The following is a 10,705-nucleotide window of genomic DNA, read 5'->3' as shown; positions in this document are numbered from 1 at the left end:
ATTACCTGTTTTACTTTGCAACGGTGTTCAACCCTAATGAGGGTCCTCGTCAATTACCTATTTTACTCGCAACAGTGTTCAACCCTAATGAGGGTACTCCTCGATGTGAAGCCACTAGGGGCTCACTCCACCTCTACTTGAATTAAACTTTCTTATTCATGGTGAAAAACTAAATAGCACACTTATCTAATCATGTGTTTCTTCATGATTATAGAGTCTATGGACCCAAGTAGAGGTTCAGTAGCTAGGTAGAGACCAAGAAGGAGGTAGCTATGGAAAGCTCAACCTTCACCTCATGCCACACATGCATGCAAGATGGACTTGTTAGAGAGCAATAAGAGGGGAGAGAAGGAGAGAAGCTAGAGCATCACCATCCCTACAAGCACACACCAAAAATCAAGAATGAAAGCACAACAAGCAAGCATACAACAAAAACAAGCAAGCATACAACCACAAGCTCATGAGAGAGAGAGAGAGAGAGAGAGAGAGAGAGAGAGAGAGAGAAGCAAGACTCAAATGAGACTAATGGGATTGTCCCATTAGAAATACACTGACATGAAGGGAATTGGTAAAACACACCATCCCTCCTACACGAAGGTGCGAGACCATCCAAATAGATAGCTTATCACATAAATCCCAAGTACAGTTCGACCCCTATCCTTGACCCTGACCCCCCCACAGTGGCTAGGCGTGTTTACTGGGCATGATATTCTCTTGGCAGTCCATGGCACGGATGAGGGCTGTGGTTTAGGGTTGTGGTTTGATTACTTTTTTAATTGGTCCCCATGGCAGATTAGGGAGATCAGAGCCCCCTTTAGAGGATTTCAATGGCTGCACCTTACATAGGGTGAGGGTGATCGGATTTTAGGCACATGAGTGGCACATAGACCCTCCAAGTGGAAACATTATCTTACTCAGCTTTGGCTCATCTTTGAGAGATGGTGACTTTACTATATCTCATTAAACCTACTCAAATGTCAATTATAGGTTAAACATGTGTCATCCTTTGACACATCGTGTCCAAGAATGGTATCTCCACATATGAGAACAAGATCCAAGTGAACTTAGAGTCGCCACCACCTATCAACTAGGGGGTGCAAAGACTCATGCGGCATGTAGGGTGGTTTTATAAAAGATTCTTTGTACAAGAAGTAGTTGATTATCTTCGAATATTCGAATGGACATATGAATGCCAATGGCCATAAAAAAGTTGAAGAAGGCATTAGCAAGCGCACCCATCCTGAGATCCCCCAATTGGGATCTAATTTTTTATGTGTATATCAACGCTTCAGCATTTACTATTGGTTGGGTGTTATCAATGCCATAGGAGCACAACATGGAATTCCTTGTGACTTTGCTAGCCATCAACTTAATGACACTAAACATAACTACCTAACCAATGAAAGAGAGGAGTTAGCCATGGTATATGCTCTGATGAAGAAGTACATGCATTACCTGATTTTTCATATTTCATCAAATGTCTTATATACATGTAGATCCAGCTTGGCCTAGTAATGGTCATGTAGATCAAGCTACCCATTATGTGCATGTATGTAGCGGGGTCCAAGCTTTGTCCAAGCTCACCTGTATCTATGGAAAGCTTTGTGTTCTACTCTGACGACACTATAATAGACTTACAGCTTGTCATACCATACTTTGGGACAATATGTCCGAGCCATATTGTCTCTATAATAATAGAATTCCATGAGGTGATCTCACCACCTCTATGCCCCTGAAATACCACAGCTCACCCAAATCCTTCATCTCAAACTTCTACTTCAAAAGCCTCCTAACATCATGTATGTTAGCATCACTATCACCAGTGAAATTAAGTCATCCACATAAATGACTAATAGCATAATCCCTCTATCTTTCTTTTTTACATAAAGGAAAAAATCTATATTGGATATCTAAAATCCAATGGTAACAATATACTCCCCGATCTTGTTTGACCATGCTATGGGTGCTTGCTTCAAGCCATATAGGGCTTTGTGTAACCTACACACAAAATCTAGTTATGCATCACTCTCACCAAGTGGCTACATCAAGTATACTTCTCCTTGCAAATCACCATGCAATAAGGGATTCTTGATATCATTTGATGTAAAGACCAACCCTTTTTTGTAGCCATAGCAATGATAGCTCTCACGACTACCATTCTTGCAACCGGTCTAAATGTCTCCTCATAGTCAATGCTATAGGTTTGCACATAGTCCTTAGCAACCAATCTTGCCTTATACCTACTCATTGATCCATCTATGTTATGCTTGGCCTTATACACCTACTTACATCCAATTACTCCATGTTGCATTTGCATCCAATGTTGCCATCTCCTCATCTATGGCATCTTTCCATTTTTTATTTCTAAGTGCCTTCTCAAAACAAGTGGGATCCACTCTTGTATTGCTTTAACCATGCTTATAAGCATAATGATGGGATGTATATCCATCATATCTCAACCTATCAACAAGGTACTTGACCCTCATAGACTTGTGTACACCTGGATCACTGCCAAGTGTCCTTAAAATATCCCTGGTTCTCTTACACCAAGGGTAACCACACATGGAATGCCAAGATCTTCATTAAGACTCTACTCAGGGACACTAGAGTCATCATCCATGTATGAGTGACTTGCTAAGATCAGGCACAAAAGGTTGATGTACCTTTGTGTGTTCCTTCCCTTTGTGTGATACATGTGTACCTATATTCTCAACCTACTTGACCATGGACTAACACTAGATCCATTGTTAGAGGACTCTCTATGTCCTAAGAACCTATGATTGTTGCTCTACATGTGGTGCAGCATCAATACTTCTTACATCGACATCTTATGTTGCCTTCATTAGTGCATACTAGCTACTCATCTCATCAAAGCCAACATATTTACTTACTTGTATCTCACGAGTAGTAGGGCTATAACATCTATAACCTTTTTGCTCCGAAGTATAACCAATGAAGATTTATTTATCTGCCTTTCAATCCTGTAAAGACAATGGCACTTTACCAACATGCGCAATGGGATACACAGTATCATCACCTATTTCTACATAACCTAGTTTTTTCATTTTTTACATGTCTAAACCATTCACCACCATGACTGGTCATGTGGTTAGAGGTTCTAGAATCCACATACCGTATATCTTTAAATATTGACACATCTCCTATTGTGGAATTAAGCATGTGCTACATCACAAACATCTGCTCACTTCTGTCACATCACCACCATGTTTACTTGATGATGTATAGTTACCTTATTTACAACTTTCCACTTTTAATCTCATTCTGCTTTTTAAAGCAATCCTTTTCCATGTGCTGTGCTTTGCTGTAATAATAGCACTTTATGTTATTTTTACTTTGATTTCTTTGCCAACCACCTTGGCCCCTCTAGATCCTCTTGCCTCGAGATTGGCCTCTTCCACCTATGTATGATTGTTGTACTACTAGAAAATCATTGGACTATTGTTGTCCATAATTTTGGTTTTTGTTTTGGCCACCACCTTGGCCTTGAACATGACCTCTATCTTTGCATCTAATTAACTTGGAGTAGAATGTATATTCTAATGTGTTCTTGCTTTATGAAGAAGAGTCCTCACCCACAAAGACTTTTCTTCTATGATCAGCATAGGCACTAAGTCTCGAAAGTTGGGAACATTCTCCCTAATTGTAATGGAGGTCTTGAAGAGCTTATACTCTTTTCAAAGTCCATTCAAATAGATGCTCACTAAATCATCATCTTCCACCGATACATTGATAGACCCAAGAGATTCAATAATGCCCTTAATATTTAAATCATACTCAATGATAGACACTTTTCTTCTATAATCAGCATAGATACTAAGTCTCAAAAGTTGGAAACATTCTCCTTAATTGTAATGGAGGTCTTGAATAGCTTGTACTCTTTATGGAGTCCATTCAGATAGATGCACACTAAATCATCATTTTCCACCGATACATTGATAGACCTAATAGATTCAATATTTTCCTTAATATTTAAATCATACTCAATGATAATCATAATATTCTTCTTCATAGTATGTAGCTCTTGTTTTAGCTATAGTTTACTTACCTTTGTGTCGGTCTAGAATATCTGCACCAAGTTATGCCATGTAATTACTAGAGTGTTGGCATCTTATCTGTGTCCTATCATTGTGTTTGTGACACTGATTGAAAGAAAATATATGACTTTGCACCCTGGTTCCAGTCCTTAAATGCCTTTACACTACAACAAAATGAGGGTCTAGCAGCAAAAATAGAAATGAGGGTCTAGCAGCAAAAATAGAAATGAGGGTCTAGCAACAAAATGAGGGTCTAGCAGCAAAATGAGGGTCTAGCACCAAAAATAGAAATGCTTTTATAACTACAAGGGCACAGAGATGTCATGCTTATTTCACTACTAGAAATGCTACTATTTTTGCTATAATGGGATTGCTGCTCAGCATAAAAATAGCAATGATATTTGGCTACTTAGTAGTGATATTTTGTTGCTCGCAGCGGCAGCAATATTTTGTATGTTTTCACTGCCAAGCAACGATCTTGTGCATTTGAAAAAATCTGGGGGGGCAAACTGGGAGTCATCCCAAGACTCCCTAGTCTGTCCCAACGTTCCCAGTCTGTCTCAGCTTTTTTTTTAGATAAAGATAGTAAAAGTTAAAAATTAAAGTAAAACTGGAAAGGATGAAGTGAACAAAATGTTATTTATTTTACTCAATTGTTGGTAAGGCTTTTAGCCATATACAAAATGAAGCAAGGAAGGGGTGGCGAATCAAAATCTTTGTTAGATTCCTTTAGCTCATCTTCACCTTCAATTTCTTTGCCTACTTCACTCACGTTCATAGTCTAAATCTTCACCTTCAATTTCTTTGGCTATTTCATCTTCATCTTTGCCTACTTCACTCATGTTCATAGGCTAAATCTTCCTCTTCCTCTTCCTCTTTATCCTACATACATGCAAACAAGAGTAAGGTAACTATAAAATAATAAAACACAACATATAGATAAGAGAAGGGCCTATGTGTTACTTACCTTGTCAACTTGAGTCTCCATAATGGACTTGTTTAAATGCACACCTCATGTATGCATCCAAGCCCACAATTACGGACAGGGGGCTCTATACCCATAAACATACTCTTCTTTTGTTGGGTCATGCTCAACAACCTCCCTCTTATTTTTTAGCACATCAAGAACGTATTGTTTTGATAGCTCATCTTGTGATTTTCACTTCTTAAAGGAGTTTGTGAACTTCAAGTTTATAAGTACATGCATCCTATTAATGACTTTCTTCCCTCTATCATCCATCACGAGTGTCCCATCGGCATCTATGTTATATGGTAGGCTTTGTGGATCAAACTATGGCATGGCTCTCCTCGAGGGTGGCTCAAAATGAGCGGATGATAAATCCCCCCACCATTGGGGTGGGCTACTTTTACCAAATTAAAAGCACCTTGCATCCCCCCCGCCCCCCCGTGCTACTACATCTAGTAGACCTCCCAAACTCCTAGTACTATGTCATGGTGAAGCTGGATGTGAGGAAGTGGAGGTGGATCTAGTCAACGTTGGTGGTGTAGGCATATCACAACCATAGCATGATGGGAATGCACCACTTGGACCTAGGCCTATCAATAAAGTAGGTTGTCCCCATGGAGACGACTGGCCATATGGAGTAGATTGGCCTGCTAGTATGTTGGCTTCCATATAAGGATGCATGAATAGACTTATAAAATGAATAAAGAGGGCATATAATATACAAAATCTAAATACTATGTTTGTGAAAAGGGTTCACAAAACATACCTGTGTATGTGAAAACTATATCCATGCCTTCTTCCCAACGTTGGTTGATTATGTTGAGTAGGTTCACACATCTGAGTCCTTAGTAGGGTCGATCGGCATTACCTATACATATATCCCAAAAAAATACATGCATAAGAGTCAATTTCTCAAAGCATAAAACATTCATAAATATCTATGCATAAAGAATTTATGCATATTTAATCTTATACATAAGCTTTATGCATAGGCTTTATGTATAAAGCCTGTGCATAAGCTTTATGCATAGAGCCTATGTATAAGCTTTATATATAAAGCCTAAGCATAAATCTTTATGCATAAATCCTAAAGCTTTATGCATAAATCCTATGCAAGCTTTATGCATAAAGCCTACGTATAAAGCTTGCATATCTTTATGCATAAAGCCTATGAATAAAGCCCGCATCTAGTTTATACATAAATCCTACGCATAAAGCTTATGCAAGCTTTGAGCATAAAGCATGCAATCTTATGCAAGCTTTATGCATAAGCTAAACCTAAACCTGGCACCCAAAAGTGAAATAAACATAGAAAAAGAAGGCATAAAGCATACACATAAATCTTTATGCATAAAGCCGATTGCAAGCTTACGCATAAAGCTTATTCAAGTTTTATGCATAAATCTTGCATAATAAGTCCTACGTATAAAGCCTACACATAAATCCTATGCATTAACTTTATGCATAGAGCCTATGCATAAGCTTTATTCATAAAACTTATGCATTAAGCCTATGCATAAGCTTTATGCAAGCTTTTGGCATAAAGCCTATGCACAAAGCTTTATTCAAGCTTTATACATAAAGCATGTAAGCTTATGCAAGATTTATGCATAAGCTACCTAAACCCGGCACCCAAGGGTGCAATAAATGTTGAAAAAGAGGGCTTACCTCTTTATTGTCAAGCTGAAGAAGAGGATTAGTGCAAGACCTACAAAACATAAAATTAAACAAGTGATTAGCAACACATTTAATGAATATCATTATGTACTCTATTAATCCTTAGGGTTAAGAACAAAGCCTATGCAAACTTATGCATATATTATGCTCTCAATGCATGCATAAAGAGCTCTATGCATGCATTGAAAGCTAACCCTAAAAGCATAAAATCCAAAAAAAATTACAAAACCCTAAAAGCATAAAACCCTAAAAATCCTATGCATACAAAAGCCCTAAAAGCATAAGAGAAAGGAGTGAGCTCTAGCTCAACAATGTTGTGTGGACTTGAATAAGCCTGCAAAATACCAACAAAATAAAAGTTAAAAAGTATACCACCTTTTAACATATGAGAAAGCAAGAGGAGAAGTGAAAGAGGAGAAGGGGAAGAGGAGAAAAACAAGGTGAGTCTCCTTAACCCTAACCCTAATATGAACTTAATAGAAATCTTGTGGTTTATGAAACCCTAACCCTTGCTTCTAAATAGAAATCCTAATTGAGAGCTTTGATGGTGGAGAGCTCTCCATCAAAGCTCTATATTTGCACCTCTATGTAGAAGCTAGGGTGGTTAGGGCAAGGCAATGAGACAGGAGAAAGAGAAAGGAAAGAGAGGGGAAGGAAGAGAAAATCTCACCTCAAAGCATGGAAAAAGCTTTCCATGAAAGCTTGAGGGTAAAGGAGAAGGGGATGAAGCTTTTCATGAAAGCTTGAGAGCATAGGAGAGGGAGATAATAGCACATACCTTGAAAAATATGAGCTTTGATGGGAGGAAGAGGTGGAAGGGATTGAAGTGACATGGGTGGGAGGAAGAGCTGCAATCAATCGATTACTGTCCAAGCCATGTGCTGCTTTGAGGGGTAGGTAGAAACGCCGTAGAGATTTAGGCGAGAGCACGCTTTTGCAGGTCGCTCTATTGAGCAAAGAAAAATCATTGCTAGTTTTGCTGCTTAGCAACAAAATTTCACTATTGAGCAGTGAAAATTTGATGCTAGGCAGTGAAACCCTGGGCCACTTTCCACTTGGCAGTTTTGGATATCATATGTATTTTTATGCTAATATATATTCACTTTTGGTTTGATTGGAGATGTCTAATAGTAGTGATTAAGGGCTATATGTTGGTTTGATTGCAGATGTCTGATAGTGATTAAGGGCTATATGTTGGTTTCAAAGCATGGTTGAGAGAGAAGATACGATGTATATGTGATCGATGCAAGGGACAATATATACGGTATTGGTTTTAAAGAATGGTTGAGAGAGAAGATATGATTTATATGTGATCGATGCAAGGGATAATATATATGACAACATCGTAAACAATTGATCATGTCCGTACATATGATCTTCATAAGGCATTGTCACGACCAAGTATAGATGATGACATGGAAGAGAACCATAGGAGAGTGTTACACAATATGCCACACCATTCCATGACATCGGGTAGATTACAAAAGGTAGCAAGGCTTCATAGGGAAATCATGGTTGAGAATCATCTTCTCCAACCAATGAATGATATGCCTCCACAATTGCCACACGAGGAGGAAGATGATCTCATCATCATGGAAGACATGGTGAATGATTTCTTTGAACGGGAGGTCACTAGATGATGGAGATCAAGCTCCAATGTCACCAAAGGAGCAAACATTTCATAAAGACACAAACACCCCTTTGCATGAGGGATGTTTGTAGTCTACAATCCCTCATACAAACACCCCTTTGTATAAGGGATGTTTGTAGTCTATTAAACTTTCAAACAACTTATGGATGGAGTGATGCAAGTGTTACAAGTCTTCTTAGGTAAGATCCAATCAATATATTCTCTTAAATAGAAAAATGTCTTTTGTTTTATACTCTCTTTGTAGATTTTTTGACATATGGATTTTTTGATATATGATTTCTTATGTTATGCTGTAGGCTTCTCAAGAAGATTCTTCTCCCTCAAAATCTATTGTCGGACTCACAAGATGGGTCTCGTAAATTGCTCTCTATGCTAGGTATGGATTATACAAAAATACACGCATATCTCAATGATTGCATGCTAAATATAGGGGTTAATAGAGATGCAACACAATGTCTACAATGTGGAGAGATCAAATATAGAGATGATTTGCAAGGAGACAAAATAACCCAAAAGGTGTTGGGACACTTTCCTATCATTCCTCGCATCCAACACAAGTTTAAATGTAAGGGGATTGCAGAACTCATAACATGGCATGCAACTCATTTCTCAATCGATGGCATGCAACTCATTGCTCAATTAATGGCATCATGAGGATCGCAAGTTGATTCACTGGCATAACAACATGTGGAGCATCAATGGCCAAAGTTTAAATATGAGCCTCGTCACTTACATCTTGGCTTAGGCATGGATGGTGTTAATCCATTTTAATTCAAGTCTACATTATGGTTGACTTGACCTATTGTATTAGTGAATTACAACCTCTCTCCATGGGTGGCGGTCAAGAAAGGTCATATCATGCTTGCTCTCTGTACCAAGCAAGTATAAGCTGGTGAACATGGATGTGTACCTCAAGCCTTTAATTGAGGAGCTTGAGATACTATGGTAAGGTATCAAAGTGCATGATGTCTCAAGGCCAATAAATAGGCATGATATGGAGGTGAAAGGAGTTTTCCTTTGGACGATGCATGACTATCCCGGGTTCCAAAGTACTCACGTACATACTTGAACTTCCTAGCTTTAAAATTTGAATATCATGCTTTTGTTTAATGTTAGTACAAACTATATAATGCAATATGGTCATAGGGAAGGTACTTTTGTATGGATCATGTGGATTCTAAAAGAAACACATTTGATTATGATTTGATCGCAACTTTTAAGCAAGAAAGTTGAGCTAGTAGACCTTATACCAATGTCATAGAGGACAATCTAGAGTATTGTGGAACTATTCAAGATATTCTTGAGGTTGGGTTTAGAGAATTTAGTCTATTCATCTTTGATGTCAAATTGTTCAAGGTGATATATAGAGGTGCTCAAGCAACCATGAAGAAACATCCAAATGGGTTTTTTCAAATTGATTCAACCAAGTTTTTAAATGATGAGAAAGATACTTTCATACTACCTTAACACTACCTCAACACTATCAATAGGTTAGTAACCCAACCAATCACCGGTAAATCATAATATAGTATAATGAAAGTGTGACCCCTTTGCTTTATGATTTTAGATTGTGTTTCATGTCGATCAAATCGATCCAAAGTGGTGGTATGTTATACAAGTTCCCCTCATTTAGACATATCGTTCAAGATCAAGATGTTGAGGCCACATCTACTACCTCAAGTTAACTCATTAGAAGAAGACGATGATGAAAATGAAGAAAACAATTTAGAGGAGGCCGATCAAGATCATGAGAAACATCAATCCAAATAAGATTATGAGTGACCTATCGATCATGACCATGCTTTATTGGATAATGATACTGATATGGATATGGAACCGCATCTTTTTATTGAGCTTCCATTAGATATAGAGATTAATGAAGTAACATAAATGGATATATTACAAGATGGGATAGATTTATGATCTTGACATTGTTTATGTAATTATATATATTGTTGATTTGGATGTCAAGATTATGAAAAATACATAAGCAATGTCAAGATCATGAACAATACATAAGCAAACACTATATAGTCCCAGAATGCACTACTATACTGTAATAACCAGTTTCGGGCAGAGATAGTTCTCAACTAAACTTCTCAAAATTGCCCAAAAACACCTTGCAATAATGACTAAACGAAGATCGAAACGTATCCAAAATGTGATTTGGGTCGCAAAGTATTAATACAAAGTACTACGCACCTTACAAGCACCTCCACGCCCGCGACGAACAGCTCCTTGATCATAGATGTGTAGCTCCCAAAGCTACCCAAGGGGTGTCATACCTAAACAAGAAGGAAAAGAGATAATGATGCTCTTACCCATGTACCACTTACTTGTCGCTCAACTCCTTAT

The sequence above is a fragment of the Cibotium barometz genome, chromosome 38 (assembly GCF_041138505.1).
Source record: "Cibotium barometz isolate CiBa-2024 chromosome 38, ASM4113850v1, whole genome shotgun sequence".
Classification (NCBI taxonomy): Eukaryota; Viridiplantae; Streptophyta; class Polypodiopsida; order Cyatheales; family Cibotiaceae; genus Cibotium; species Cibotium barometz.
Note: the sequence above shows the minus strand (reverse complement) of the source record.